We start from the raw sequence: 9091 nt of genomic DNA, 5'->3' as shown, positions 1-9091 counted from the left end.
GGCAAATACCAGACCACAACCACATTGCTCCCTTCTGGCACTGCAGCACAAGCCCGGCATGCCGACAGCCCGCAGACCCCTGCCTCATCCATGTGTTGAAGCTTCTCAGTGCTCTGAATGTCTATTGACTGCTGAAGAGTTTGGAAATCCGGGGTGTAAGGGCGAGGAGGGAAATGCCAGGGTACCAGCTTTTAGGATCCAGCCCTGACCGGTGCCAGCATCCAGCTGGGGAGGCTGCGGAGATGCATCACGGGTTAAGCACCGTTGCAGGGCTGACACCTCCAAGGTGAGCTGAGGCTGGCAGGACAAACCCGACTGACAGTGTTTCTGGCTTAAATCCCTGCCTGCAGGCAGAGGCAAGAAGCCGCATTAAGGAATATTTGCTGAAGTGGCGGTGGAGGAGGGCACCCTCGCTCACCCACCCAGCACTGCAGCCCCCCAGCCCCTCCGGTGCCACAAGCCTGCCGCTTCTGGGGCCCAGGAGCAGCCAGCAGGAGCCCTGAGCAGACAGACGGACGGACAGCCAGCCCTGCTGTGCTGATCTCCAGGCTAGGACGACGCGGCTGATCCCTCACCTCTTTCGGCTGAGCGGAGCAATCACGTGGAGTGGCCTTAATCCCTGCCACGTGCTTTTTCCAATACATTATTTCTATAATAATATATATAAACTGGAGCTCCCTGGAAGTTTTGCCATAAGCTCGGGTGCCTGGTGCCAATGAGCAGCGAGAGCTCATCCTGCTGCTCGCTTCCTTCTCCCTCCGAAAGCCAAGCACTTAACTCCCGGGTTCTTGTAACCTTCAACATCTGCAATAAACAACAGAAAAGACTTGGCATGTGACTCAGAGAGGGACAAGGAAATGACCGGAAACTTCAAATCCTGAGCGGAAAATACTGTTTTACTACAAATACGCGTCCGGCCTGTTTCAGTGCATGAGACTGTCTCCGCCTTGGGAGGTGAGTTTCAGTCACATCACTGAGTACCATCGTCAAACAAATGAAAGAGAAGAGCATTAATTAATCAAGCAGTTGATGGCACAGCATTTAAAGGCTGTGCTTGGGAGAACCTGGGAGCAGCGAGCGGAGGATATAAAGCATCGCTTCATGCTCCCGCTGCAACCCAGGGGAGCTGGGGACACCCTGCAGCCTGAAAGGCATTTCCAGAGCAGGACCAGTAAAAGCACAGGGATGTGTGGTCACCCAGCATGGGCATATATGACAATTTCCATATTAATCAGAGCACAATAAAAAACACCAAACAGAAATGAGCTCGTCAGCCTGGCCGAGCTCCCAGCACACGAGGATCATAGAATCATAGAATGATAGAATAGTTTGGGTTGGAAGGGACCTCTAAAGGTCGTCTAGTCCAACCCCCCTGCCATGGGCAGGGACATCTTCAACTAAATCAGATTGCTCAGGTCACTCAGGTCGAGTGTGTTCTCGTCATCCTGGCTGCTTGCACCCCTGGGATTTCCAATCCCTCCTTGCGCCCTGGTTTTAAGCCCCGGGGAATTCAGCAGCGGTACCGCAGTTTCACCAAGTGATTCACACTATTTGCCTTTGGACTTGTCTCCTCACCGCTCCCCGCTTTCTCATGCAAATGTTACACCTGGGCCCAGGTGCTGCAGCTCCTGGAGTGTTTCTGGCATCGCCTGCTGCTGCTGGAAGGAGTGAGCCTGGATGAGACGGGGGAGGTTGCTTCACTAGCTGGGGCTGGGAAGAGACTGCAATATGCACCCTTGATAAGTAAATGCATAATAAAAATAAGTGCAACCTTGATAAAAAAATAATTAAATAAATTAATTAAAATGCATCTGCAGCCGAACAATGTAACACTGCAGCGAAGAGCTGCTGGCTTGTACCACCTCCACCTCCAGTCCCCAGGACCGAAGCACCTGGACACGGTGCAGGGGACACCAGGCAGCATGGCTCACGAGGGAGGAGGACACTAGGGTTTGGAAAAGGTCATCTGAGCAACCAAAATTTAAAAGGGTGCAGGAAGAAAGAAAACAGAGGAAATGGTGGCTGCTTCCCTTGTTTTGACCTGTTGTCCATGCTTACGCTGTTGTTAAAATAGAGAGATGGTGTTAGCCTGGGTTGAAAGAGCAGTGAAGACAAAGCATATAAAGGCTGGGAAAAGAAGCACATGCTCCAGCATGACCGTCCCCATGGGTCCTCTCTGGAGGTCATGGCTGTGAATGCATCTCATCAGCAGGGCAGGCTCCACAGCAGCCAGGACACACGTTTCCCGGGGTCTCTGAGCCACCCCAGGGCTCCTGCACAGACCCCAATGGCGAGCAGGTCTCGGGGGTCAGCCCACAGCTCATGTGCCCCCCGGGCTTGTCCTCAGCAGTTGCCCCCGTAACGCCGGCCCCGGCACGTGCCACGGCTTTCCTTCCTCAGCTGGGGAAGGGCAGCGACCTTGCCGCTGCTTACGCCTCGTGTGTGCCAAATCACAGCTATAAAAGGGAGAAAAGTTCAGCTGAAAAATACAGCTCACCTTTTTATAGAAGAATATGGGATCTGTTACATTCCAGCTGAAACCCTTCCAAAAAGCCAGGTGGGACTTTTTCTATATATATCTAAATAAAACTGTTTCTTTCAATAAAAAAAAAGAGCTCTGGCAACTATCCCACGCCGAGAAAGACATTTAATTGAAGCCACACAAAAGGCAGTAGGTCTCACCAGCAACTGCACTTCTATCGCCTCCAGAAAGCTTGACGCACGGATTCAAAACCAAGGATGAATGTCAGCTGTCAGGTCCCTAAGGCTCTCCAGTGACCTACATGCTACCGAGAAAAAAAATACCCAACGCTTGTTTGAGGTTGCACTGGGAGAAGTGGCAAAGGTAGGATGGCTTGGCAGAGGGGGACCACTGAGCCAGGAGCTGGGGTGAAGCATCCCCCATGCAGGCACTGCCCGGGGCGAACCCCCTCTCCTGGGGAGCTTGTGGTGTAAATCCATCGGTGCATGGAGTTACCCAGGAGCAGCTCTCACTGGTCCCTTCCTCACCCCATGTTAGAAAAGTTAAATTCACAGCAAGCTTAGCACGGAGGGAACTCTTTGCAGGGAAGTCAAACGGTATTGGAAAAGGAGTGAAAGTCGAGCCCAAGGTCTGGAGGCCACCAAGGCTTTCGTCTTTGGTGGAGGCTGCAGAGAAGCAGGCTGTGCGGGTGCATGGGGCTTCTCTGACCCCCAGCAGGGTTTCTCCATCTCCAGAAATGTTCCTGCTTCATCTCCAGACGCTTGTGTTTTAGGCTGAACTACCTGGGAAGAGGCAGTTGTGTTGGGATGTATCTCCCATGAGGAGGTACAAAGGAGAAGCTCTGATGGTTCAAGTTATCATCAGATAAACCTTCAGGTGTGCACAAACTTTCACAAACAACTTTCCTTCTAAAATAACTGCCTCTTGGCCTCAAAATCCACTTTTTCTCCTCGTGTGCAACGGGAGGGGACCTGTCCCCGTGGCAGGTTTGGGCAAGTTGCATGTGCTGAATCAATGAGAGTGTTGGGAGGTGCCATGAGAAGGTTTGGTCTGATCCTCGCCAGGTCTGTAGAGCCTCGCATGGGGCATCTCTTCCCCGCTCCAGCTTTGATGTGACGGCTACTGTCACCAGGCGCATCCTGGCTTGTACCGGCTCAGCAGCCACGGGCCAAGCTGGGATGGCTCCCAGCGGCTGGCCATGAGTCCTGCCTGATGGGTACCTGGATAGAAATGCGAGGTCCATCCCTCTGCTGCAGCCGGATCCAATATGACAGTGCTGAGTGCTTGAGCTGAAAGGACCGGTGCAGTCCTCTCCTCTTTACAACGCTCATTCCCTTTTTGTATGTGCCATGATTGTCCAAGGCAACATACACTCAGGTTTCACTCTCTGCCCATAGTTTGCCTTTGTACTCCATTCCCTTTCCCACAAAGCACATTAATTTCTGCAATCCCCCTTTATAATAAACCCAAACCCACCAAGCTGGGTGGTGAGCATCCCCTGGAAGGGAATGGGAGGGCAGGATGGGACTTTGGTAACAAGATGTAATGACACATTTGAATCCTAAATGCATCCTTGAATAATCAAAGCTGTCCTGGCTGCAGGGTGAATGCTTTTTTTTTTCTTTTTAAATGGAAGAAACAGACTGCCCATGCACACAGCCATTTGCTCTGAGGCAGAAGTTTAACGTCAGCCCCCATGTCCGGCTGGCTGACCCAGAGCCGATGCGATGCTGAAGTCTCACCCGATCCCAGTCTTGCATCGGGCTGAATCTCACCCGCTGCGCAAACACGCGCAGGGTGTTCTTACTGCAAACAAGGCATCTACTTTTAAAAGGAAAAAAAATCACGTGAAGTAAAACATGGAGAGAAAGAAGGGGAAAATCAAGTTCCCAGAGAGCAGAGACTGGAACAAAAGTGGCAAGTTTCCAAGGCTCTCTTTTCTCCACAGATTAATGCTTCTGACTCTCCTGTCTTACCTGCTGCCTGACAGTGTACGTGTGTATGGAAGCATTTACGTAAAAGCCCAATTTATTGGCTAAAAACCACTATTGTGTACGCTATCATTCACAGCCCTTAGATTTATCACTGCACCCGAACTGAAACACTCGTGATTTATCACCAAAGGCACCCGGCTGGAAACTGGCATGGGAGAGAGCCTGGCTCCATCACTTTGGGTCTGTCTGTGCTGCGACCCAGAAACAGGATTGCAGCTACACGGGTCACGTTTGTTTTAAACCATCTCACACCAGCACCCAAAGCCCCATGGATGCCGCGGTGAGCCCTGCCCACCTTTCCATCGGGTGCACCCCGCAGCACTTTGCAAGCTCTCTGGCATGCCGGAGATCTAGAAGGTGTCCCTCTCCGCTGCTGGGCTGAGCCCCCATGTCCTCTCCAAGGGGTGCCAGGGGCTCTGCCCGGCTGAGGCTGCCCACAACGTGGAGGAGAGACCAGGAGAAAGAGGGTTTCCTTGAGTCGCTTAAGGCATCCTCTGGATGCGGGTGCAAGTCTGTTGAGCCGGGAACACAGCTCAGTGCGACTCAGGCTGAGGATTTCGGATGAGTTAAATCAGCTTCATACCTGCTCCCTCAACCGGATAATTACCATTAATTATACAGGCTTGAACTCCGGCCACGGTCTCTTGGGGACCTGGGAGATGCTGCTCTTGTAAGTGGCTGTGTGCTCAGGAGAGCCAGCGTGGGACCACACCTGCCGTCACGCGGCAGCCGAAGGCGGCTGCAGCAAAGGCAGCACTCACCAAGCGGCATGCCTGGAGACCTCGTCCTCCATGTTATGCCCGGTCCTGAGGGATGCCAACAGCAGAGGATGCCCCAGGGCAAAGCAGCAGCTCACAATGGCGTGCCCGAGCTGTGTGGACAAACCAGAAAGGAATCCAGGGATCAAAGGCGACTCCAGCCATGGATTCCTCCAAATCCTTTCGTACTGATTTTGGCACAACGGTATGTAAGAGCAGCCCAGCTCCTGAAAATCTGCCAGGCTCGCAAGCAGCAAGCAGCAAGGAGGAGGTGAGAATAGAAACAAATAAATAAGCACATGTGGCAGCTACCTCCACAGTAGACCACGTTTTCAAATGCTGCATGTAAGCAGAAACTCCAGGTGTCCGAGAGCCATCAGCTGGATTGTTCTGGATTTTCAGGAGTGTAAGGGAAAATAAAACCTGGACCAGCAAAGCCACTGCCCTCTGAAGACATGTAACCTGTCCCAGGCCTGGGAAGGCTTTGGTGCACCAACCTTCAGGAAGCCTGCAGGCACCTGCAGGTGGGATTTCCCACGTATTTCATCTGTGTTTCAAAATCCCCAGTGGAGTCAGGGATCCTCAGGGTGCGTGGAAGATCTCTTTCTTGTGCCTGCATCTTGTGTTCAGTGATGTGTCTCCCACTGGTCCTCCGCAGAGGCACAGCAGCCATTTGACCAAGAGCAAATCAACAGACCTTCATCTTATTTCCACTTTCCCACTCCCCCGGCAGCCCTCCTCGTCCTCCTTTTTCATCGGTTTTAATTAGAGAAGCAGCTCATCCATGAAGCAGAGTTATGCTGGGGTAAAATCAGAGGAAGCAAAGAAACCAGCCATGTTCCAGCCCAGCCACTTGCAGGTCCCAGGCTGCTAATGTGCATTTCTGGCCAATGCAACGAGGAACATCCACAAAGTGCTTTCTTCAAGCCACGTGAAGCTGAAGCTACACAAAATGTCCCACTTAATCTGAGAAGCAGTTGCCTCTCCCCATCTTGCAAAGTCTGCTCCACACCATGGGACAATTCACATCCCTCTATAACCACATCCAGGCAGACCAAGACGAGCCATGCAGAGAGCCACTCCGCTCCCCACCACCTCTCCCCTCGCACAGCAAAGAGCGAAGGCAAATTACGCTTTCCCCACCATAAACCAGTTGAAGAAGGGCTGAAAAGCCCTTTGCTGGCTGTATAGCACTGGCTGCCACGTATGTTTTTCCCTTTCCCCTCCGTGAATGGCTCAGCTGAGCCCCGTGGAAACCCGCAAGAGCTTTCTAGCCGATTATGAAACTCAGGCTTTGGCGGAGCATAGAGATTCCTGACCGAAGAGGGGAAGACGGGGGCTCCACTCCTTGCCAAAGCAGCGTCAACTGATCCACTACGGCTGTTCTCCACTTAAAGTAGGACAAAGCCTCCTTTAGCGCTGTTTCTCCTCTTTTTCTAAGTGACGGAGCAGACGAATGCCACGCTTGCCCAGGGATGCTCAACCACAGACGGGACACATCAAAATGGCTCTTGTGCCTGGTCTAGCCTTAAAAGTCAGATTCATATAAGAAATACACCAAAGGGTGGAATGTGCTGTTTTCTTAATCCAAATAGCTATAGCAGGAAAAATCCTATTGTGGTCACTGCTATATTAGAAAAAAAGCGACTTCTGACATTTTTATATGAGAAGGATTTTATTGGTAGTATTTTTGCCAGTATGAACCCTCCAAAACTCACCAATAGAACATTTTTCCGTTCGAAAATACCTTTCATCAGAAACCCATGAAGTACATCAACTTTTACCAAAAAAAAAAAAAAAAAAGTAGGAGGAGGGGAGGAACGGCAAATCACATTTCTCCCATGTCAAAATAGCCTGTCTCGAAATTTTCCAAGCAGAATCTTTTAACATTTTTTATCAAAAATGTGATTTTAACAAACTTGAGATGGACTTGTCATCGTTGTTGACAGCTTCTGTTGGTGGGAGATTTCAGATGGAAACCAGCTGTTGAGGCTGCGAAACGTTGGGCTCAGTGGAAATCAAGGCCCGGCTCTGGCATACACCAGCAAGAAGAGAGAGTGTAACGAAGTCTCCGGCAGGCATCCTGCTGCGGGGTGTCTGGGGATGGAGCTTCATTTGGCTTCTGCACGTGGTCTGAGTCCTTGGTGAGCCCCAAGGCTAAGTCAGAGGCTCCGGAGCAGCGGCCAGCCCCGAGCTCCTCACCAGGTCCCGCGTGGTGTAGCCGCCTGCCTGCAGTTTGTAGGGTTTGTTGCTGGAGGGAGATCATTGCAATGTATGTTTTGTAAATAAAATATGACACTAAGAAAACACCTGCCTGTGCGTCATCGACTCCCTTCCAAACAGGACATGGACCCCTACATCTTCAGATCAGCCTCGCGGCACGTTCCAGCTGCTCTTCTTTTCCCTGACAAATTGGCACCGTCTACCCCCAAAACTCTGCAGCATCTGAAATTTGGGAGTCAGCAAAATTTTAGACATCAGAAGCAAGAAGCGTGCATAAAAGGTTTATCTTGGTTGTAACACAAGGAAATCTGGGCACAAACAGTGGGAGTTATGAAAACATTTAAATCGTGGCTATGTATCGCATTAGGAAAAATAACATTTGACCCACAAGTCACCCATTCTTGTTTTTGCAGTGTTTGAACACTCCGTGTAGGTCTTTGTTTGAAGTGTACACAAACACATTGAATTTCACGGGCTTAGCAAATATGTAATCTAAGGCAAGGGGAAGTGTGGGTGACTTGCATTTCTTAGGATCCACCTACATACAGGGATAAAATAAGGAGCGTTTCATTATCATCTGCATATATATACATGTATGTGTGTGTACATATAGTGTATATACATATTATATTATACACATCGTGTATGTATGTGTGTGCATATTATGTATATATGTACAGAACAATAATGAAACGCTCCTTATTTTGCTCCTGTATGTAGGTGGGTATTATATATGTAATATATATATTTTTAAACATAGCCAGATTATGAGCAACTGTACGATAAACAGAAGTGGCATGCGCATGAGATAGTGAGGACAAATCAGTGGGGAAAGATATTTTACACAGAGGCTTCCAAGGAATGTTACCAAAGCAGTGATTTATTTGTGGAATTTCAGGGGGGGGAAGGAGGAAAAGACACAAAGGTCTCAGAGCTGCAAGCGAGATAAACCGTACATCATCATGTATTTAGCAAACTAGAACGTAAGTTGTAGACAAATAGAAAGAAGGGGGGGAATATATGAACGACAAGCTTCAAAATTATGGAATGCTTCAAGCCTGTGTGCAGAGTTTAAGGACAAAGGGTTTTCCCTGATTGTTCCTCCTCTAGAAATAAATCATTGTTGTGAGCAACACTGGAGAACAAAATAGTTTCAGGATATTTATAACACCTTGGCTGGGTCCCTTTTCTAATCAGAGAGGCTGGTGTGGGGTGAGGCTTGTTATTTCCAGCAAAGAAAAGTTAGCTTATTAAAAAGATAATTTTGTGGTGGCATTTTAATATCTCCAGCTCATCACAGAGTTTGCTGCTGTTAAGTAAAGGTCCTTATTTTTATGTTCACATAGCAAAAATGTAAATGCGAAAGACCCTGTGCAAAAATACAGCCCCCTTCCGATCAGGACACCAAGCATTGGCGGCTGCTGTTGGAGACGCGGAGCTGTAGCAATGCGAGTTGGTTATCAAGGTGATGATGGGGCCTCGACAGATTCGCCTTTATCTGTCACTTCTCTCCCTTCCCCTTGGCTATACCTCTTTTAACAAGAATTGACGGTGCTTTGGACCTTGCCTGATGTGGTTCAGCAAGTGAGATATATTCTTTGCCCTCACCGGTCTCTTTTGAAGGGCCAGATCCT

Source organism: Aptenodytes patagonicus, chromosome 15 (assembly GCF_965638725.1).
Source record: "Aptenodytes patagonicus chromosome 15, bAptPat1.pri.cur, whole genome shotgun sequence".
Lineage (NCBI taxonomy): Eukaryota > Metazoa > Chordata > Aves > Sphenisciformes > Spheniscidae > Aptenodytes > Aptenodytes patagonicus.
This window is presented reverse-complemented; position numbering follows the sequence as displayed.